The sequence below is a fragment of the Capricornis sumatraensis genome, chromosome 7 (genome assembly GCF_032405125.1).
Source record: "Capricornis sumatraensis isolate serow.1 chromosome 7, serow.2, whole genome shotgun sequence".
Lineage (NCBI taxonomy): Eukaryota > Metazoa > Chordata > Mammalia > Artiodactyla > Bovidae > Capricornis > Capricornis sumatraensis.
The window spans coordinates 32,678,740-32,699,862 of NC_091075.1; the positions used below are offsets into that span (position 1 = coordinate 32,678,740).

The window sequence follows — 21,123 nt, forward strand, 5'->3', positions numbered from 1 at the left end:
GAATTGATGCTTTTGAACTGTGGTGTTGGAAAAGACTCTTGAGAGTCCCATGGACTGCAAGGAGATCCAACCAGTCCATTCTGAAGGAGATCAACCCTGGGATTTCTTTGGAAGGAATGATGCTAAAGCTGAAGCTCCAGTACTTCGGCCACCTCATGCGAAGAGTTGACTCACTGGTAAAGAGTCTGATGCTGGGAGGGATTGGGGGCAGGAGGAGAAGGGGACGACCGAGGATGAGACGGCTGGATGGCATCATGGCCTCGATGGACGTGAGTCTGAGTGAACTCCGGGAGATGGTGATGGACAGAGAGGCCTGGCGTGCTGTGATTCATGGGGTCGCAAAGAGTCGGACACGACTGAGCGACTGAACTGAACTGAAACCTTTAAATTAAGGCTATCCCTCACCAAAAAGAGTAAAGTAAAATAAACATGACTTTCTGTAGTTCCTGAAACAAATAACTGATCTCTCTGTCCAACAGTATCTGCCTTCTCTCTTATTATCCATGAATATGCCCAAAGAACATGTGGATCTTTGTGTGAAGATACTAAATAAATTCTGGTTGAACTGGCTCATTGAGTATTAATTTTGTATTTATATTTTAAGTGCAGGTTAATGGATCTGTTCTGCTAAAACCAAACTATAAGTTCTTCCACTAGGCTACAATTTCAGTGAAGGCAATGATTATGGCCTACTTGAGTCTCTATATCAGCATGGCCTGGCATGTATTAATAACAGGTTATCAGCACTGAGCATAGAAAGAAGATGAAAAGAGGAAAAAAATCCATGCACAAAACTATTCTCATATACAAATTCATTATTTTTAATCTATACTTTTTTGTATTATTACTGTCAGTTTGGTTAGCATGGACTAATAGTAACAATAATTGACTCGGAGCAATTATCTCTTATAATCATGACAAATAACCAAAGCAGCAGCAATCATTATCCCCATTCTTCACAGGAGGAACTTCAGAGTTAAAGTAAATTACTTCTAAAATGGAGCTAAAGCCAACCATCCTTATGTATTACAATACACTGGCTGCAGTCAAGGACAATAAATGATTGGAGAGCTCCTAATGACTTAAAGCTATTTTCCCAGCATTAAGGGACACGACTGAGCGACTGAACTGAACTGAACTGAACTGAAGGTATACATTAGGTTTAATAATGTCAGAAGCAGTCTAACTCCTCTTATATCACACAAGCCTGAGAATAAGACAGCAAGTGCAGAATTCAAGAAATGTAACCACAGTAGGTAAATAATAAGTGGTAAATTTTAAGCTGCAAATCATGAGATCATTTTACTTACAGAGAAGCTAACATAGGATATTTGGTCTCTACAGGCATAACCTAGTAATGAACTCTGATCAACATTTTTAGAAGCAACTGAATTTTCCAATAACAACTAATTTGGTTAGCCAGGGCAAGCACGGACTGAATAACTGACTAACATAATGAGAGACAACAATGGATGCTAACATTCGGTTACTGGTATGTAGAATTACACCCTGCAATTGCACAACTTTCCATGTGTGCTATCAATCAGACAATTTCTCTTTTAGCTTATAGGGTTATTATAATAAGCAAAGGAAACAAGCTCAAGAACAGAACAGTGGAATCTTTCTTTCACTGAAATTTCACAGTAAGATGCATTCACAAAGGATCTACTTATTAAAACCACCCAAGACATGACTGAAATTTTGCCGTAACAGAGAGGACAGAATCCTTTTTCATCTGGACACTTGAAGGTATATGGAGCTCTTCTAGTAACACAAAAACAATATAAACAAAAGATGATGTTTAACCTGAATAGATTAAAGTGGTTTCCAAGAAGAATAAAATGTATATATCCCATGTCTATGAAAACAAACCCCTTAGTTTTTTTCTGGGTGTTAGTTCTTACTTGAATAGCATTAGAAACAACAACAAAAACCCCAGGATGGTTAGTTTTCACTAACTTTGTGGAGTCCAACCTCTTAATCTGTTCAGAACTTAAAGAATAATGAGTCTTCCCATATTTTCTGGATTGAAAGTTCTACAAAACTACTTCTTAAAATACAGGATTCACAAAAAAATTTAAACTGAATCTTTAATATCTGGCCTGCTCACCCTCTGATAAAGGCCCACAAGTACAATGACATGAAATAAGAAAAGCAGTCAAAGAAAAGAGGAAAACCTGTCCTCAAAATTCCAGGATCGAGTCCATTACACATGAAAATCACAAGCATTATGTTGTAGGTGGAAAAAAAAAGACTGGCTTATAATTAAAAATCAAATGAAAGAGCTGACACTACATGCAATAAAAATTAGTTATGCTAGTTTAAATACTTAAATAATTACCAAATGAATCATAGAATCATTAAAACTTAGCAGGTTCCTTGAAGTGAAATGTAAGTCGCTCAGTCATGTCCATCTCTTTGCAACCCCATGGACTATACAGTCCATGGAATTCTCCAGGCTAGAAAACTGGATTAGGTAGCCTTTCCCTTCTCCAGGGGATCTTCCCGACCCAGAGATCAAACCCAGGTCTCCTGGATTGCAGGTGGATTCTTTACCAGCTGATCCACAAGGGAAGCCCAAGAATACTGGATTGCAGGCAGATTCTTTATCAACTGATCTATTAAGGAAGCCTTAGAGTTACTCTATCCCATGCCAATCAGATATATGTTTGACCTCTGTTTGAATATTTACAGGAGCTCACAGTTTAAGCCATGTAATTTTTTGAATATTTCTGTCAAAATGGCCTTCATTTTATTATATTATTTTTTTTAATAAACAGAACAAGTCAACTGGCCCACATTAAAAATATTAGGAAAAGCATTTTTAATGCACAGAATACATATATAAAATCATACATAAGTTACATTTTTAAAGATCAATAGAGTACATAAATCTTACATTTAAGTGTGATTACACACTCTTACAACACTAAAACTATTGTGGTTTGGGAAATTTTGAAAGCATGACAAATGAAATCTGAAAAATTAATCAATAGCGTAACACCAGTTTTTAAAAAATCAAACTTCACTATAACAAAATAGCGAAATAAAATGTTACAATATCTTTTATTTTCAATAGTGTCAAGATTTTTAAACATATTAATACATAATGATTGTGAGGATACTCTGTACTTTGTTGGAAGGATGACATAATATTACAGCTCTTATGGAAAATAATTTGGCATTTATTTATAAAAAGACTTGAAGAAATCTCAGGCCTCTTGACTTATTAAATCAATTTCTTTGAATCTATCGTAAGGAACTAATCTAAAATAAGAAGATGACCTTATGGATAAATATATTCATTCCCTATATTGTATAGGAGGCAGTGATCAAGACCTTCCCCAAGAAAATGAAATGCAAAATGAAAAAATGGCCATCTGAGGAGGCCTTACAAATAGCTGAGAAAAGAAGAGAAGCAAAAGGCAAATGAGAAACGGAACACCCACTTGAATGCAGAGTTCCAAAGAATAGCAAGGAGAGATAAGAAAGCCTTCCTCAGTGATCAAAGCAAAGAAACAGAAGAAAACAACAGAATGAGAAAGACTAGAGATCTCTTCAAGAAAATTAGAGCTACCAAGGGAACATTTCATGCAAACATGGGCACAATAAAGGACAGAAACGGTAAAGACCTAACAGAAGCAGAAGATATTGAGAAGAGGTTGTAAGAATACACAGAAGACCTGTACAAAAAAGAACTTCATGACCCGGATAACCACAATGGTGGGATCACTCACCCAGAACAAGACATCCTGGAAAACGAAGTCAAGGAGGTCTTAGAAAGTATCACTATGAACAAAGCTAGTGGAGGTGATAGAATTCCAGTTGAGCTATTTCAAATCCTAAAAGATGATGCTATGAAAGTGCTGCACTCAAAATGCCAGCAAATTTGGAAAACTCAGTAGTGGCCACAGGACGGAAAAGGTCAGTTTTCATTCCAATCCCAAAGAAAGGCAATGCCAAAGAATGCTCAAACTACTGTACAATTGAACTCATCTCAGACACTAGCAAAGAAATGCGCAAAATTCTCCAAGCCAGGCTTCAACAGAACGTGAACCAAAAATTTCCAGATGTGAAGCTGGATTTAGAAAAGGCAGAGGAACCAAAGATCAAATTGCCAACATCTGCTGGATCATGGAAAAAGCAAGAGAATTCCAGAAAAACATCTACTTCTTCTTTATTGACTATGCCAAAGCCTTTGACCGTGTGGATCACAATAAACTGTGGAAAATTCTGAAAGAGATGGGAATACCAGACCACCTAACCTGCCTCTTGAGAAACTTGTATGCAGGTCAGGAAGCAACAGTTAGAACTGGACATGGAACAACAGACTGGTTCCAAATCGGGAAAGGAATGTGTCAAGGCTGTATATTGTCACCCTGCTTATTTAACTTATATGTAGAGTGAAAGTGAAAGTGAAAGTCACTCAGTCGTGTCTGACTCTTTGCAAACCCATGGACTGTATTCTGGACTGAATTCTCCAGGCCAGAATACTGGAGTGGGTAGCCTTTTCCTTCTCCAGAGGATCTTTCCAACCCAGGGATGGAACCCAGGTCTCCCACATTGCAGGTGGATTCTTTACCAGCTGAGCCACAACGGAAGCCCAAGAATACTGGAGTGAGTAGCCTATCCCTTCTCCAGTGGATCTTCCCAACCTAGGAAATAGAACTGGGGTCTCCTGAATTGCAGGCAGATTTTTTACCAACTGAGTTATCAGGGTACATCATGGGAAATGTCGGGCTGGATGAACACAAGGTGGAATCAAGATTGCTGGGAGAAATATCAATAACCTCAGATATGCAGACGACACCTCCCTTATGACATAAAGCAAAGAAAAACTAAAGAGCCTCTTGATGAAAGTAAAAGAGGAGAGTGGAAAAGTTGGCTTAAAACTCAACATCCAGAAAACTAAGATAATGACATCCAGTCTCATCGCTTCATGGCAAATGAATGGGAAAACAATGGAAACAGTGAGAGACTTTATTTTTGGGGCTCCAAAATCACTGCAGATTGTGACTGCAGCCAGGAAATTAAAAGACGCTTGCTCCTTGGAAGAAAAGTTATGACTAACCGAGACAGCATATTAAAAAGCAGAGACATTACTCTGCCAACAAAGGTCAGTCTAGTCAAAGGTGCAGTTTTTCCAGTAGTCATGTATGGATGTGAGAGTTGGACTATAAAGAAAGCTGAACGCTGAAGAATTGATGCTTTTGAACTGTGGTGTTGGAAAAGACTCTTGAGAGTCCCTTGGAATGCAAGGAGATCCAACCAGTCCATCCTGAAAGAGATCAGCCCTGGGATTTCTTTGGAAGGAATGATGCTAAAGCTGAAACTCCAGTACTTTGGCCACCTCATGCGAAGAGTTGACTCATTGGAAAAGACTCTGATGCTCGGAGGGATTGGGGGCAGGAGGAGAAGGGGACGACAGAGGATGAGATATCTGGATGGCATCACGGCCTCGATGGACGTGAGTCTGAGTGAACTCCGGGAGTTAGTGATGGAGAGGGAGGCCTGGCGTGCTGCGATTCATGGGATTGCAGAGTCAGACACGACTGAGCTACTAAACTGAACTGAAGATACCCAAATACTCCTGAGCATAATTTAATCAATGTTTAAGGAGGAAAATCTCATTTCCTCCACCAAACTGAAATATACATTTTCCATATTCCCTGAGGAGAAAATCCTAAAAAATGAATAAGAAAATTACTTCCCCAAATTAAAATTTTTATAGTTGCCTTTCTTTTAAGAACAGTATTATACTGAGAATCTGCTCCTTTACTTTAGAAATGTTGTAGATTACTTGTAAGCAAACAGTTTTGTAAAGACAAAGTTTTAAAAACTGATGTATAATTGCTAATAATTATTTCTACATTTTTCTGTCCAAATCCTGGGAAATAAGCAATGGTGTAATATATAGATCTCCCGTTCAACCACAGTGATCGTCACAAGTCACTTTTGTGCAGTGTGTGTGTCTGAAACCAGCAGAGATCCTGGCAATGGCTCGGTGCCATGGACCCAACAATCCACTTATTGTTCTCTCTTCCCTTGGTGCGACACTTCTGTAGGGCAGTAAGCCATGACGGGGAGAGAGGCTAGTGCCTTGGCCCTGTACTATGCTCAGCTCGTGGAATCCAAGAACAAAGCCCACAGTGTGGTTAGAACAATCTATTTTGAAAGCTGATTGATTTTTATAAGCACAGTATCCAAAATAAAAATCCCTGAAGCATTACAACCAGTTTCAGAACTTCTGGCTGAATGGTTGAAAGGAGTTCCAAGTTACAATGTTGCATTTGAAATCAGAATTTTGATGCCCTGGTTAAAATAATGTATAGGAAAAATAATACCAAAAATAATCGATAGATCTAATGAAGATTAAATCAAAGGGATCATGAAAAACTTCACTGGATGAACACTCAATGAATTTTCTCATACTGCTGTATAAAGTAAAACTTTTTTAGCTAATAAAAGTCACCAGTGAATGTTCACATTAGTGTTTTAAAATAAGGAATTATGCAACAGAACTGGACTGATAAAGATTACTCACATTACTTATTATGTCTTGGTGATGCCTTCAACCATATCTAATACACTTAATTCATAAACAATCATACAGAAAAGAGAAGGAATTTCAGTTCATCTTCCGTGAGATGAGCTCTAGCTAAGTTTCCCACAGCATGGCCATCTTTGGGCTCACTGACCTCAGGACCCATAAACACTAGGGCACATCATTAATCACTTTAATTGCAAAGTTGTCAATTTGCAATAACAAAGCAACTCCAGAGGGGAAAAAAGTGAGCACTCAAGTGTGTAGAGGGATGTCTCTTTAAACCATTTCCCCACATTTAATTGTACTTCTAGTTAGTCGGCTTTCCTAAAACTCAAACCTTAAACATTTAAATCATTTATGGCAATGCATCAGTGGTTTTTTTCCCAATGATTTGAGAACATGTAAGGATTATTTTTTCTACAAACTAAAGTACAAAACAGCTATATATCAGTGTGCTGTATTTACAGTAGTAGCTATGTATCAGGGCTTCCCAGGCGGCTCGGTGGTAAAGAGTCCACCTGCCTACGGAAGAGACACAGGTTCAATCCCTGGGTTGCAAAGATCCCCAGGAGGAGGAAATGGCAACCCCCTCTGGTATTCTTGTCTGGAAAATTTTATGGACAGCGGAGCCTGGCCAGCTACAGTCCATGAGGTTGCAAAGAATCAGACACAACTGGGCATGCACGCATGCAGTGTATTATTAACACAATACCTTTGAGCTTATAAAAGATTATACTCAGCACATACACATGTATTCATCATCATACCCATAGTCTCAGTTCCTTTCTCTCTCTTTGCATTTTCTCTATTACCATCTGAACCACCAGGGAAGCCCCTCTCTATTACTATGAGTACTAAATACAGAGAGACAGAAATAATAACCCAAAGTCCAACAGACTTAGTAGAGAAAGAAGGGAAAGAGAGAAGCAATGGAATTGCTAGAAGCCCTCTGAGTACCTGGGGCCTCCTCTGCTGAGGCTTGGCTCAAGGGGCACTGAGAAATTCACAACAGGCAACTACCACTTGATATTAATAATTACCTCTCTGTGTAAGGAAATGACTTTTGTTGTAAAGATTCCTTTCAAGTGGTTACAAGAGTTGATGGGGCTTGAGAAGAAATTTTCAACAACCAAGTTCTAAATCAAGCCACAAAGGAGGCAGGGAGGGACTGAGGGAGCAAGGAAGGGAAGGAAAGGACTTCTACTGAGCTTCCCTGACCAGATCGCTTACAGCCTTTTCAAGAAGGAATATAAGGGGCTTGTGAGAGAAAGGAGCATTAGGCTGAACTTAAAATGACAACATAATTTCCTATTATACAAATAATGAGAGGATCACGGTCAACATTACATTTATTGAGGTCTTATTAGGAGCTCCACACTAAATTAAAGGCCTTATACACAATGTATTGCTTAAGTTTCAGAAATAAAGTCTATAAACATTAAAGAACTTGGATCACTAAAAAGTTTAATGCCAATATCTACATTATCCTTCCTCTGATATATCCATCTCACATAGCAGGAATCAGCAAATTGACAAATATTTCTTCATCTCATGATGTGCTGCTCTATTTTCTATGGTTGAAGTTCACCAATTTAATGCTATTAAGATCTTTAGAATTGCAAACTGAATACTGGTCAGTTTAAATAACTAGTTTGGGTGAGAGTTTTATATATTACTTGATATCCTTCACTTGAGATCACCCTTTCATCTGCCCAGCCTTCAATAATTTTGAGCTGGAAGAGGCATATAAGTCAATAAATAAGAGTTTCACACAGTGATAAATGCAAATTTTCCCTTTATTCTACTTGATTCTAGATGGAAAAAATTTATTTTTTTAACACTATATTTATTTTCACAAAAGCATTTTTATCAGGGAAGAAAGTTTTATCTGTTTACTGTGTCTCATGTCCACACTCCAAATAATTTTAGCATCAGTTAAGGGGGAAAATGCACTTTTCTAACTAGTGTTTATAAAATAATTTCTATAAACAAGAAAGTTGAAGAGATTATATAACATCACAGGTATGTTCACGTTTCAATAAAAGGCATTTCAGTGTTCAGGATAATTCATTCTTATTAAAAATAAAATTTTTATCAAGTAAAAATACTATTTCAATAAAGGGTTTATATAATACAAGGAGGCTAGTTTGTATGCCCCATTGTTAAAAAACAGCAAACTTTTCTGGAAAGGGTGAGATAGTCAATATTTTAAACTTTGTGGGCCACAGGATGCAGATTCAACTACTCTGTTCTGCCATGATAGCAAGAAAGATGATTCAGACAAAATGTGAGTGAGCATGACTGTGCTCCAATAAAGCTTCATTTATGAAAACAGGCAGGGGGATAGACTGCAGGCCATAGTTCGCTAACCCCTAGTTTAGATTATTTCATGGTTTTGACTATAACAAACATTCTAGGAAATAATCCTACATGACTGTGGCTCTTTTGGAGTCTAAACCTCATAATCATTTTGTATAAAGGAAAGCCTCGAATTACAATCTGTTCAGACACTGACTGGCATAAGATATGAGAGTTGAGCTTCTCATTATTCCTTCTGCAAGACACCACCTTTCAATCCCTCTTAATTCCTCTACTTCAAACCTTCATACTACTTGCCACTGAATGATCCATCTAAACTTCCAAACCACCCATTCAAGTAAAATTCACACCACAGGACACTGATATTGAAGCTTGGAGAAGGGACAGGTTTAATATTCTTGGATTAAGGGTGACATTTTAAGTATTATTTTTAACTTTGCACCTCAGTTCCTTTGCTAATACATGATAAAGTCTATTAAAGACCTCTCTCTCACCTTCTGCTTCTATGTATTACAAATGCAACTGTGTAAGTAATGTAATGGTGTTTATTTTTTCTTTCTTAGGAAAAAAAAAGGTGCCCCATGCTTTCTGTGAGAGAAGCTGAAGAGTATAATTTCCTTCTTTTCCAATTTTTCACCAAAATTCTGTATTTTATTTCATATCAGACATGATTATAATACTTTCAGGACTGATATAAACAAGCAATCTGTAGCAGAGTTTCATTCACTCAAAACCTACTAGGTTTCTATCTTCCTTATGGCACAATAGTAATTAGTTTTATCCAATATACCTTCTCTTCCAGCTCCAATCAAGTAGAGAAAACAAATTTTTATCAAAATAGTAAGTAGTTCATTACTAATAAGAAACTAATAGGATTTTCAAAGCAAATAACCCACCTGTGAAACATTAGGAATTCCATTTATACATTTATTCCATTTATTCTTGGCTTTTTCATGACATTATTAATACCCTTAACAAATGCGCTTAAAAAAGAGACACATGTATAGAATGGACTTTTGGACTCTGAGGGAGAAGGAGAGGGTGGGATGATTTGGGAGAATGGCATTGAAACATGTATACTATCAGGTAAGAAACGAATCACCAGTCTATGTTCGATACAGGATACAGGATGCTTGGGGCTGGTACACGGGGATGATCAACAGAGATGATATGGGGTTGGGAGGTGGGAGGGGGGTTCAGGATTGGGAACTCATGTACACCCATGGCTGATTCATGTCAATGTATGGCAAAACCAATACAGTATTGTAAAGCAAAATAAAGTAAAATTTAAATTTAAAAAAAATGCACTTAAAATTCATTAAGCCCATTTAGAGAAAGAATTCTCTTAAAAATCTCTTAAAATTCATTAAGAGAGAAGGAATCAATAACAAATCATATGCACACATGGATTTTCAGACATCTAGCAATACATAGGGTCAGATGCTGAAGAACAGCAATAAAAGCAGCATCAATTCAGTTCAGTTCAGGAGCTCAGTCGTGTCCGACTCTTTGAAACCCCATGGACTGCACCATGCCAGGCTTCCCTGTCCATCACCAACTCTCAGAGCTTGCTCAAACTCATGTCCATCAAATCGGTGATGCCATCCAACTATCTCATCCTCTGTCATCCCCTTCTCCTCCCACCTTCAATCTTTCCTAGCATCAGGGTCTTTTCCAATGAGTCAGTTCTTCATATCAAGTGGCCAAAGTATTGGAGTTCAGCAGCATAAGCAGGCACAATTCATACCCTGATGTTTGTCTACCTATTTTTTTTTTTCTTCCTTTTAGGAAAAGCTTAGGGCCTTAAAGAGACAGAGAGATCCTTCTATCTTTCATACTCAGCCTTTTCTCTTATCAAGCTCTTCATTGATAGAGGAATACTTTGAAAAACAAGTGAAACACTAAATAAAGTTTGCAAGTCTGTGCCACCAACAAAATTAAATAGCTATAGTTCTTTGTTAGCACAAGGACAGTAATTCTTCCCCTATAAAACTGTTCTGAGGGTGGAATGAGGTCATGCATGTAACACACCTAGCAGTGACTGGCACAAAATAAGCAGTGACAGGCATTCATTTCCTACCCCTCGTGCAGAAAATGCGAGCCTGGATTTCTGGAAATTACTCCCTTTGGATTATATACTGTCAGAACCAAGCCAAATTATCTACTGGGGTATGTTTCAAGAGAAAACAACAAACTGGAAATTAATAAGAAAATATCACTTAAGTGAATACATACCAAATGCCAATAATTTCATTTTGCCCATTACAATAAATTACCTCATTTATTTTTTCTAAGAAAATAATATTGTTCTCATTTTAATTACAGGAAGAAGCAACTCAACTTAGTTCAATAATTTGACCATAACTTAGAATTGTAAAATGGTAGAGCCAAGATTTGAACCCAAGATGCTTTCAGATGCTTTAAATGCAACTCCAACAGTCTGCCTTCTAGGAATAATATCAAAGTGAAAGCCACAAAAGTAACTTTGGTGAAGAACTACAGAGAGAAATGCTTTCCAGCAATGAATAACTATTAATTTTCTACTAACTAAAAACTATTCTATTTTTCAATCATGTTATTTACAGAATGCCATCTTTGTTTTAATTCATATAAAAACGGAAGTTACTCATGGTAAACCACACATATACGTATAGACATTTAGTTAACATACAGATACACAGAGGTAGATGATATATATACAGATATCTATCTACCTATCTGATTCTTGATCTATAGAAAGGACGCATTTTACAGCTTGAACAATACACACATTAAAAAAAAGTTTAAGTTCTTCAGAAGATTCCCAGTTAAGGGTTTATAAACATGCAAAAACAAAGAAACAAGCGCCTTCAGTCCATTCTTCCATATTTTTCCAGAGAAAGAGGACTATTTTTCTCATAGGAATTCTCTAAACTTCATTTCCCAGCAGGATAGAGCTGGAGGTTCCTTAATAAACATCACTAACCTGGGTGCTAAACTAAACTGGGTTTCTGATTAAAATGGCAGCTGGCTTCTGGGTCAGGGGCCATGCAGATCCCAAGATACATATCTTCTTGTGGGTATGTATCAAGAACCTTACATTTCTATTTTTTCTTCCTGGTGTACTTGAGAAAATAAAAGACTGGCATCATAGCCCCCATTACACCTACTGATGATGATGTGCTACCAGTATCCCTGAATGAGTAAGACAGCCAGTCTGACGAGTGCCCTGTGATGCACGTGCAAGATTACAGAAATAACTATGATGCCTCCTTTTCAATTTGGTTTAGCTACATATATTGATGGCAAATAGATATGGAAACAGTGACAGACTTTATATTGGGGGGCTCCAAAATCACTGCAGATGGTGACTGCAGCCATGAAATTAAAAGACACTTGCTCCTTGGAAGAAAAGCTATGACAAACCTAGATAGCATATTAAAAAGCAGAGACATTACTTTCCCAACAAAGGTCCATCTAGTCATAGCTATGGTTTTTCCAGTAGTCATGTATGGATGTGAGAGTTGGACTATAAAGACGACTGAGTACCTAATAATTAATGCTTTTAAAATGTGGTGTCGGAGAAGACTCTTGAGAGTCTCTTGGACTGCAAAGAGATCCAACCAGTCAATCCTAAAGGAAATCAGTCCTGAATATTCATTGCAAGGACTGATGTTGAAGCTGAAACTCCAATAATTTGGCCACCTGATGCGAAGAACTGACTCACTGGAAAAGACCCTGATGATGGGAAAGATTGAAGGCAGGAGGAGAAAGGGACAACAGAGGATGAGATAGTTGGATGGCATCAGCGACTTGACAGACATGAGTTTGAGCAAGCTCTGAGAGTTGGCGATAGACAGGGAAGCCTGGCATGCTGCAGTTTATGGGGTCACAAAGAGTCGGACACTACTGAGCAACTGAACTGAACATATATTCATATATTCCTAGTCACTGAGTAATACATTTTTAATAGTGTTTAATTCTTTTTCAATCAGCCTATACTTTTAGAAACAAACACATACCCTTATGTTATGGTCAGAAGCTAACTTCTGTTTACCCTACCGATCTGTTGTAATTACTATGGGCGTCTCTATTACCATAAATTACTTTAACCTAGCACCTTCTCTGGAGAAGGAAATGGCAACCCACTCCAGTGTTCTTGCCTGGAGGGAGGGCTTTCTTGCCATAGACGGTGGGCTGCCGTCTATGGGGTCGCACAGAGTCAGACACAACTGAAGTGACTTAGCAGCAGCAGCACCTTCTCATTCCTGACCTATATGTATTACACCTAATGTCACTTCAAGTGCAGGGCAATACCCATGTTATATCTTTTTCTTGATTATTTCATTGATTAATTAATTCCCCCAAATATTTGTTGAGCCCCCTAAAGAGCAGGTTCTGCTGTAGGAGATGGCACAACAGCTATGAATAATACAGACAAGATCCCTACTCTGAAGTTGCTTACCTTCTACTTGGAAGAAGCAGGCTAAACATAAACAAGCAAGGTAAGTCACATGGCAATGATGTAATGCAGTATAGTAAAGCAAAACAGGGGCATGCTAAGTCACCTCAGTTGTGTTCAACTCTTTGCGACCCTATGGACTGTAGCCCGCCAGGCTCTCTGTCCATGGGTTTCTCCAGGCAAGAATACTGGGGTGGGTTGCCATTCCCTTCTCCGAAAACAGGGGCGGGGATACATTATTTTATATGAAGGAACCAGAGTAGGTCTCTATAAGATGAAATCTGAGCAGAGACCTGAAGCAGAGAATTCCAGGCAGACCATAATATAGCAAGTGTTAAATCTTGGAGGCAGGAATGTGCCAATGGGCTGGAATGAGAGTAAAAACAGAAAGAGCAGTGAGAGAAAGCCAGAAAGCCAACTAGGAGGCAGAACACACAAGCTACTTCACACCACTATAAGGATCTTGTCTTTTTACCTCTCTAAGTCAGATGAAAACATATTCCTAAATATAGTACATCATTTTATAAGAAAGCTAAATCCAAATCTCACATCAAAGAAGAGTAAATCTCAACACAGCACCAAGCAACAAAGTAGCCCATAAGTATGCTTGAACCATATGAGCTACTACTTGCTTAAGGAAGGAGGAGGGAGAGGACCTAAAACTTGCCCCAGGTCTTACATCTATAAAGACAAACAGAATACAGATGGAAAAGAACAAAATAACTAATTTGTTCTTCAAACATCCAAAGCGTAAGATAATGCTCTTTGAGGCTCACTTCTATATGCTCTCTTGCCCTATGTTAATACTGGAGGCATAATTTTGCCACTAACTTTTTCTAGATACATCTCTTTTTCTATTCTTGTCTAGGCTAAACAAATTAAATTGTGAAATTTTTCGGTAAAGTGAGTATTTTTAGGTATTTCAGTAAAATTCAAGGGGATAAGCATTCCAACATTTAGCACAGCCTTATTAGGAAAACAAAGTCAGGCTGCTGTCTCGCGGAAAGCACAGAAATGAAAACCTTTCATTCTTTATAGTCTAAACTTAGGTTTTTCCATTTATTTAACACTTAAAAAATAACTTGGGGTGGGTTTAGGTTTCTTAAAAATCTGGAGTACTCAGAGTCTAGGAATTTAAAACTTAATGATCAAATGTGGCTATTTTAGTCATAGATAAGCCAGATCAATCCTTAATAACTTTAAGATGAGCCCTAAATTTCACACGTATCAGTTCAGAAGTACAATCATCCTCATCACTGAATCTTATTAAATTAATTCAAAGTAGCCTATATGACAATAATATCTAAATCTGAAAAAAGGAAAATTTAAAGCTGATAAGTGTTCAAGTATTCGTTCATCTTTTAAAATTCTTATTTGTGATTAACTTCACAATTATTCTATCACAAAGAAAGGACTGGAACACAGTCAGTTGTTTCTTTTATTCCAGAAACTTTATTTCTGTTTATAGAAACTAAACTTTGCTTATAAAATAAGGATGTATTGCATATATTTATGACTGATGATTTAATGGATATTGTTGTAAAATTTACCTATATTAGAATTTCAAAGTTGTCCAGTGTTAACAAAGTTTTTTTTTTAAGCAAAGAGATTATAAAACATTGTATATTCTCTAATACAGCTGTCATTACAGGAAGAAAATTTGAAACTCTAGCAAATTAGAAGCACATCCAGCCTATGTTACAAAGAGGTAATAAGCTTATTATCCTGTGACAATTCATTCTCTCCACCATGCTGTGAATCTCACATATAAAAATATCCTCAAATAGTGCTTAACAGGAAACAACTCAAAATATATGTGTCTCATCATGGAAGTTCAACAACACCCAAACTGTTCTACACCCTTCAATGGGACAAATCCACTGACCAAAACCCTTGAAAACTGACAATGTCAAATTGCTACAAAAACTTATAAATGCTTCTTCTCAATTTCAGTACGTATCCCACTGTAGACCAGGAATAAACGGACTGGCACCAGTGTCCAGGGGTTGCAAACTGAGTAGCACCAAAGCAGACCACTGTTTTCAAACTTTTCATCACAATACAGAGTGAAAAGTATACTTTATTTCATGACCTAACTGGTACAAATCTGAACCAATAAAAGCACGTAGTTTCACATGCAATCCATTATAATATATTCTGTTGCAGTCCATTTTATTTACAAAACAAAAAAGGGGTAGGGGAGATGCTGGCCCTGACTCAAACTGAATGCATATGAGCCTCAGTTTGATGAATAGTATTTTGAATCTCTTGACTAGGGGCAGGTGGGGAGGGGGAGGGGAAGGAGGGCAGAGAACTCAGAAGGGTTTGGACGCTTGATAATAAACATGATGGTTGTCTAACAGAGGCCACACAAAAATACTCATTGAACTGAAACAGCCAATTCACAAAACAATATCAGGCTAGTTTTAACTTGTGGAAAGGATTGCATTCAATAATATCCTTAAAGGCACAAAATAAACAGATGTAGCTACAACAATTAACATGAGTCTGGCTCGGACATGTCTTAAAGCTCCATCTCACCAAATTTGCTTTTGACACAATTACAATCACTGAAAAGAACAGAACTGCTCACCATAGGCTACCATATGTATTATATTCCAACAGCGACATCTTAAAAGCTAAACTGGATGATGAACGTTTTCCCTATTTGAAAATGTGTGAAAATTTAGAGAAGCCAAACACCAATACTTAACTCTCAAGACAAGCAATTTGAAATGCATTTGACTTTTTAGTGAGAGAAAAATACATCCTCACTGTTTCCCTTCCACTGGCGTTAAGCACAGGGCTTCCCAGGTGGTGTCAGTGGTTAAGAACCCGTCTGCCAATTAAAGAGAGACAAGAGACACCAGTTCGACTCCTGGGTCAGGAACATCCCCTGGAGTAGGAAATGGCAACTCACTCCAGTATTCTTGCCTGGAGAATCCCACAGACAGAGGAGCCTGGCAGGCTACAGTCCATAGAGTCACAGAATCGGACATGACTTAAATGACTTAGCATGCACACACGATGTTAAGCATCCCCTAAAAAGTCTCTAGAGAATAGAAATAGGAGATTCCTGTCATATTTACTACCTCTTTTCAAAGATTCACGGAAGGACCTGAGACCTCACAAAAGATTAGAACCAATTCAGAAACAAACACACAGTGCAGTCTATACTGTGATCCTTAGAAAACCATTTATAATAAACAAAAATGCATTTTTGCAAATGATAGCAAAGTTCGTAATTCCTTTCAAGACAACAATCCTTCTTTTCTTCCATAACTATTCTGATATTTAATTCTTTTGGCTGCTTTTCTAAAATGTTCTTGTTAAATACTGATCGTGAGCTTTTAGTGAAAAGGACTTTCTCTTAATTCGAGCCGTCTAACTGGAAAGGGCTGTCCAGCGCTGATGTTCACACAGGACCTATGACACTGTCACAGAGGTTCTTTCGTAGGAGAAGATGAGGCCAATTGCCTGCAAGGTGCCTTCAAGCTCAGGGGAACATGAACACCTCTGTAACACAGCTTGCATCATACAGTGTTCTTTTTCTTTCAGAAAAACTCTACATTAGCTAATTCTTTCATTTCTCTTAAGCACTTATTACTTATAACAAGATGTGAGACTCAGGACAGACTGGCAAATAAGCCCAACACTAACACTAATACTGGCCTCAAAGACAAGCAAACCGTAAGTAAATTTTAAAAATTCTTAGCCTGGTCACTTTAATAAGCAATATAGCCCCTAGAATGTCCAATATCTCACAGAGTTGAAAGCAGATGTCCCAGAATAAAATCTTAGGGAGTTCTCAGAAAGAGAACAAGGCAGGGTTTTCTTTACATAAGAGAAGCCATTTTTGGCCCAACCTGTTTTGTGATCTCAGCCCGGCCACAATGCTTGCTCTTGAAAGATCTCAGTAATTAATGACCGTAAAGGAATTATGAGAATTCAAGAACAATGAAAAGCTGTCAAGAAACACTAGTTCAATGACAAAACAATGTCCTAGTTCCTTCTCAAGGGATGTGCATGCTGCTGGTGCTGCTATGTCACTTCAGTCGTGTCCGATTCTGTGCGACCCCATAGACGGCAGCACACCAGGCTCCTCCGTTCCTGGGATTCTCCAGGCAAGAATACTGGAGTGGGTTGCCATTTCCCTCTCCAATGCATGCATGCATGCAAAGTCGTTTCAGTCATGTTCAACTCCATTCGACCCCATGGACAGCAGCCCACCAGGCTCCTCTGTCCACAGCATTCTCCAGGCAAGAATACTGGAGTGGGTTTCCATTTCCTTCTCCAAAGCGCAAAATCATCTGATAACATATCTTTGAGTTCTGCAGGAACCAAGGACCCAACCCAGGTACAGATGCTAAAACCCCAGACTGGTGAGAACCTAAGGGAGGGTGATGTGGACCTTTTCTGACCCTCATGACTTCAGTCAACTAAAGCTTGGCAACTGCTGCCCCAATTCTATGCTGAATTCTCCTCTGTTAAGAGCCCCTTCATGAATCTGCATGCATGCTTAGCTTAAAAGGTCCCCGATTTTGCTGTTCAGGGAGACACTGCTTTGATAAAGATCCCCAGTGTTCTCCTTACTTGCTGCAAGTCATAAATTCTTCCTTCTCCAGATCTTTGGCTTAGTTGTGTCTTTTGGCTTGACCAAGAGGCAAATCTGGTTTTCAAGTAACACTAATTCCTCCATTCAGTAGTTATTTGAACCACAACAAGTTACTTAGGCACTCTCTCTTAGTTTCTTCACATGTAAGTTAAGAACAATAACAATACTAATCCATCTTACAGGGCTTTGTGAAAACTAAAGGAAAAATGTCTGCAACATATTTAGAATAGTGCTTGCCCCACAAATACATACTCTTATAGTGTCAGCCATGATATTTATCATTCTCCAAGACATGAAAGCTGAACATAAATTTTGTAACCTTCCAGGCTCTGGGATTTTGTAAGAGTCTAACATTAAACACAATATAGTTTTGTGAAAGCCAGTTCACAGGTCCCATTTGAGAAAATGTCCATTCTTGGCTGCCATAAGAATGAGAAAGTATTGGGGGAGTTCTGGCAGCAATGGGAGAGAGAACTCACTTCCAAATCAGCCATAATATACAGTCATCTCTAAATCCCAGAATGAAACTAAGGTCTACTGATTTTCTAAACAGTTCTTTCACCTGACAACAATGCAGGGCTTGGTGATGATACATCGGTTCTTGTAAAGTTAGATGGAGGAGAAAGGCGAGGTCAATGACTCTCCTTTTCTGCAATCCTCTCGAGCACTTCCCTGAACACAAGGTACAATACTGAGGCTCACCACGGCAGGTGATTATGTGCACCTGCCTGCAGAGGTCACGTAAGGGGGACAGTGCAGGCCTTGGATGCCTCTGAAATCATCACTGTGATCAGCAATAGAGTCTGCATAGATGAGAAACACCACAGACTGGCCAGAGAGCATGCTCTGCTCCCAATCCCCAAGAAAAAAAATCCAGCATATTCAACTTTTTCCACAAGTGCTTCCAAGTACTAAGGTTCTAGGAACAAAAAATTCTGATGCTGCAAACACCAAAGCCAAAAAATATGTATGTTGCTGTGTGTGTTCTTCTCTTTCATTTGCATCAAGGGTTACAAACCCAAAGGCCCCATCACACAGGGCAAAAAATAAATAAAAATTATAGATCGGAGTTTGCAGCTCTGTTCACGGGCCACACCCACGGCTATGTGTGAGCTGCATACCTCAATTAATGTTGGGGTCCATATTTAAGGGAATTAATATTTGCATTATAATCTTTGTTCCCGTTTTGACATGCACAAAATCGAAGGGTTTGGCTGCTCTCACACATGGCTTTGTTTTCAGCTGTCCGTCACATAAAATTGCAATTTAGCACCTCACCAATCTCCTGTTTTCTAGGCAACCTACACCAAAGCAGATAGGGCGTATGCTTCTGCTTTGGTACTTCTATGAAAACAAGATACAGCACGACTCACTGCACCTTCTAGTCAAATTGTGTGTCTTAACGTTAGTTCTGAAGAAAAGAGACTAGCAGTTAAACTAGAACACTGGAACACTGAGGCATATGGTTTTAAGAAACCAGTTTTTTAGAAGGCACATTCATCAAGGTAGAGCAGACTTGCACAAAAAAGAACCAGTTGAGATCGTTACAAGAAGGAGGATTCAGTTCAGTTCAGTTCAGTTCAGTTCAGTCGCTCAGTCGTGTCCGACTCTTTGCAACACCATGAATCGCAGCACGCCAGGCCTCCCTGTCCATCACCAACTCCCGGAGTTCACTCAGATTCACATCCATCGAGTCAGTGATGCCATCCAGCCATCTCATCCTCTGTCGTCCCATTCTCCTCCTGCCCCCAATCCCTCCCAGCATCAGAGTCTTTTCTAATGAGTCAACTCTTCGCATGAGGTGGCCAAAGTACTGGAGCTTCAGCTTTAGCATCAATCCTTCCAAAGAAATCCCACGGCTGGTCTCCTTCAGGATGGACTGGTTGGATCTCCTTGCAGTCCAAGGGACTCTCAAGAGTCTTCTCCAACACCACAGTTCAAAAGCATCAATTCTTCAGCGCTCAGCCTTCTTCACAGTTCAACTCTCACATCCATACATGACCACAGGAAAAACCATAGCCTTGACTAGACGGACCTTAGTCGGCAAAGTAATGTCTCTGCTTTTCAATATACTATCTAGGTTGGTCATAACTTTTCTTCCAAGGAGTAAGCGTCTTTTAATTTCATGGCTGCAGTCACCATCTGCAGTGATTTTGGAGCCCAAAAAATAAAGTCTGACACTGTTTCCACTGTTTCCCCATCTATTTCCCATGAAGTGATGGGACCGGATGCCATGATCTTCGTTTTCTGAATGCTGAGCTTTAAGCCAACTTTTTCACTCTCCTCTTTCACTTTCATCAAGAGGCTTTTTAGTTCCTCTTCACTTTCTGCCATAAGTAGGGGGTCATCTGCATATCTGAGGTTATTGATATTTCTCCTGGCAAACTTGATTCCAGCTTGTGTTTCTTCCAGTCCAGCGTTTCTCGTGATGTACTCTGCATAGAAGTTAAATAAGCAGGGTGACAGTATACAGCCTTGACGTACTCCTTTTCCTATTTGGAACCAGTCTGTTGTTCCATTAGGTGATGTCATATATGTAAACCATCTAGCATGATACCTATAACTCGTAGCCAGCAAATAAAACAGTCTAGAATTTGTATGGCAGTTCCATGTATTTATAAAATAAATCTACTTCACCGTTATTATCTGATACTTCCATAGGCAGATTCAGTGTAAGCAGTGTATCCCACTACCCTGGCACTTCAGCAGTGACTGAAATAAAAGATTCAAATGAAAAAGTTTATTATATGAACGAAAAAGTAAAAAGCAGGAAGATTCTTCACACTAATATTCAATTCTGCTCCTGCTGCTGCTGCTAAGTCGCTTCAGTCGTGTCTAACTGTGCGACCCCATAGACGGCAGCCCACCAGGCTCCCCCGTCCCTGGGATTCTCCAGGCAAGAACACTGGAGTGGGTTGCCATTTCCTTCTCCAATATTCAATTCTACTAGGCCACAATTCTATAATATCTCCTAAAGAGAAGTAACATTTGACAAATTTACAAACACTGGAGACTAAATATATATAATGTGGCATGTTACAGAGGCATTTAATTACATATTGTGACAATAATTTTTTTAATGACAAAACCTGATCACAAATTTGATAATGCTACGCCCTTTCTTAAAACTGTGTTCTCTGAATCACTATACTATATACCCAACATTAATATAATATGATAAGTGAAGTGAAGTGAAGTGAA

General features: G+C 38.7%; 1 protein-coding gene across 4 annotated transcripts in view; it reads right to left on the minus strand.

The window, feature by feature from the left end:
- The window catches only part of PDLIM5 (PDZ and LIM domain 5), a 235,525-nt gene that overhangs the window by 106,553 nt on the left and 107,849 nt on the right, over positions 1-21,123 (minus strand). The gene's annotated exons all lie outside the window — the stretch shown is intronic.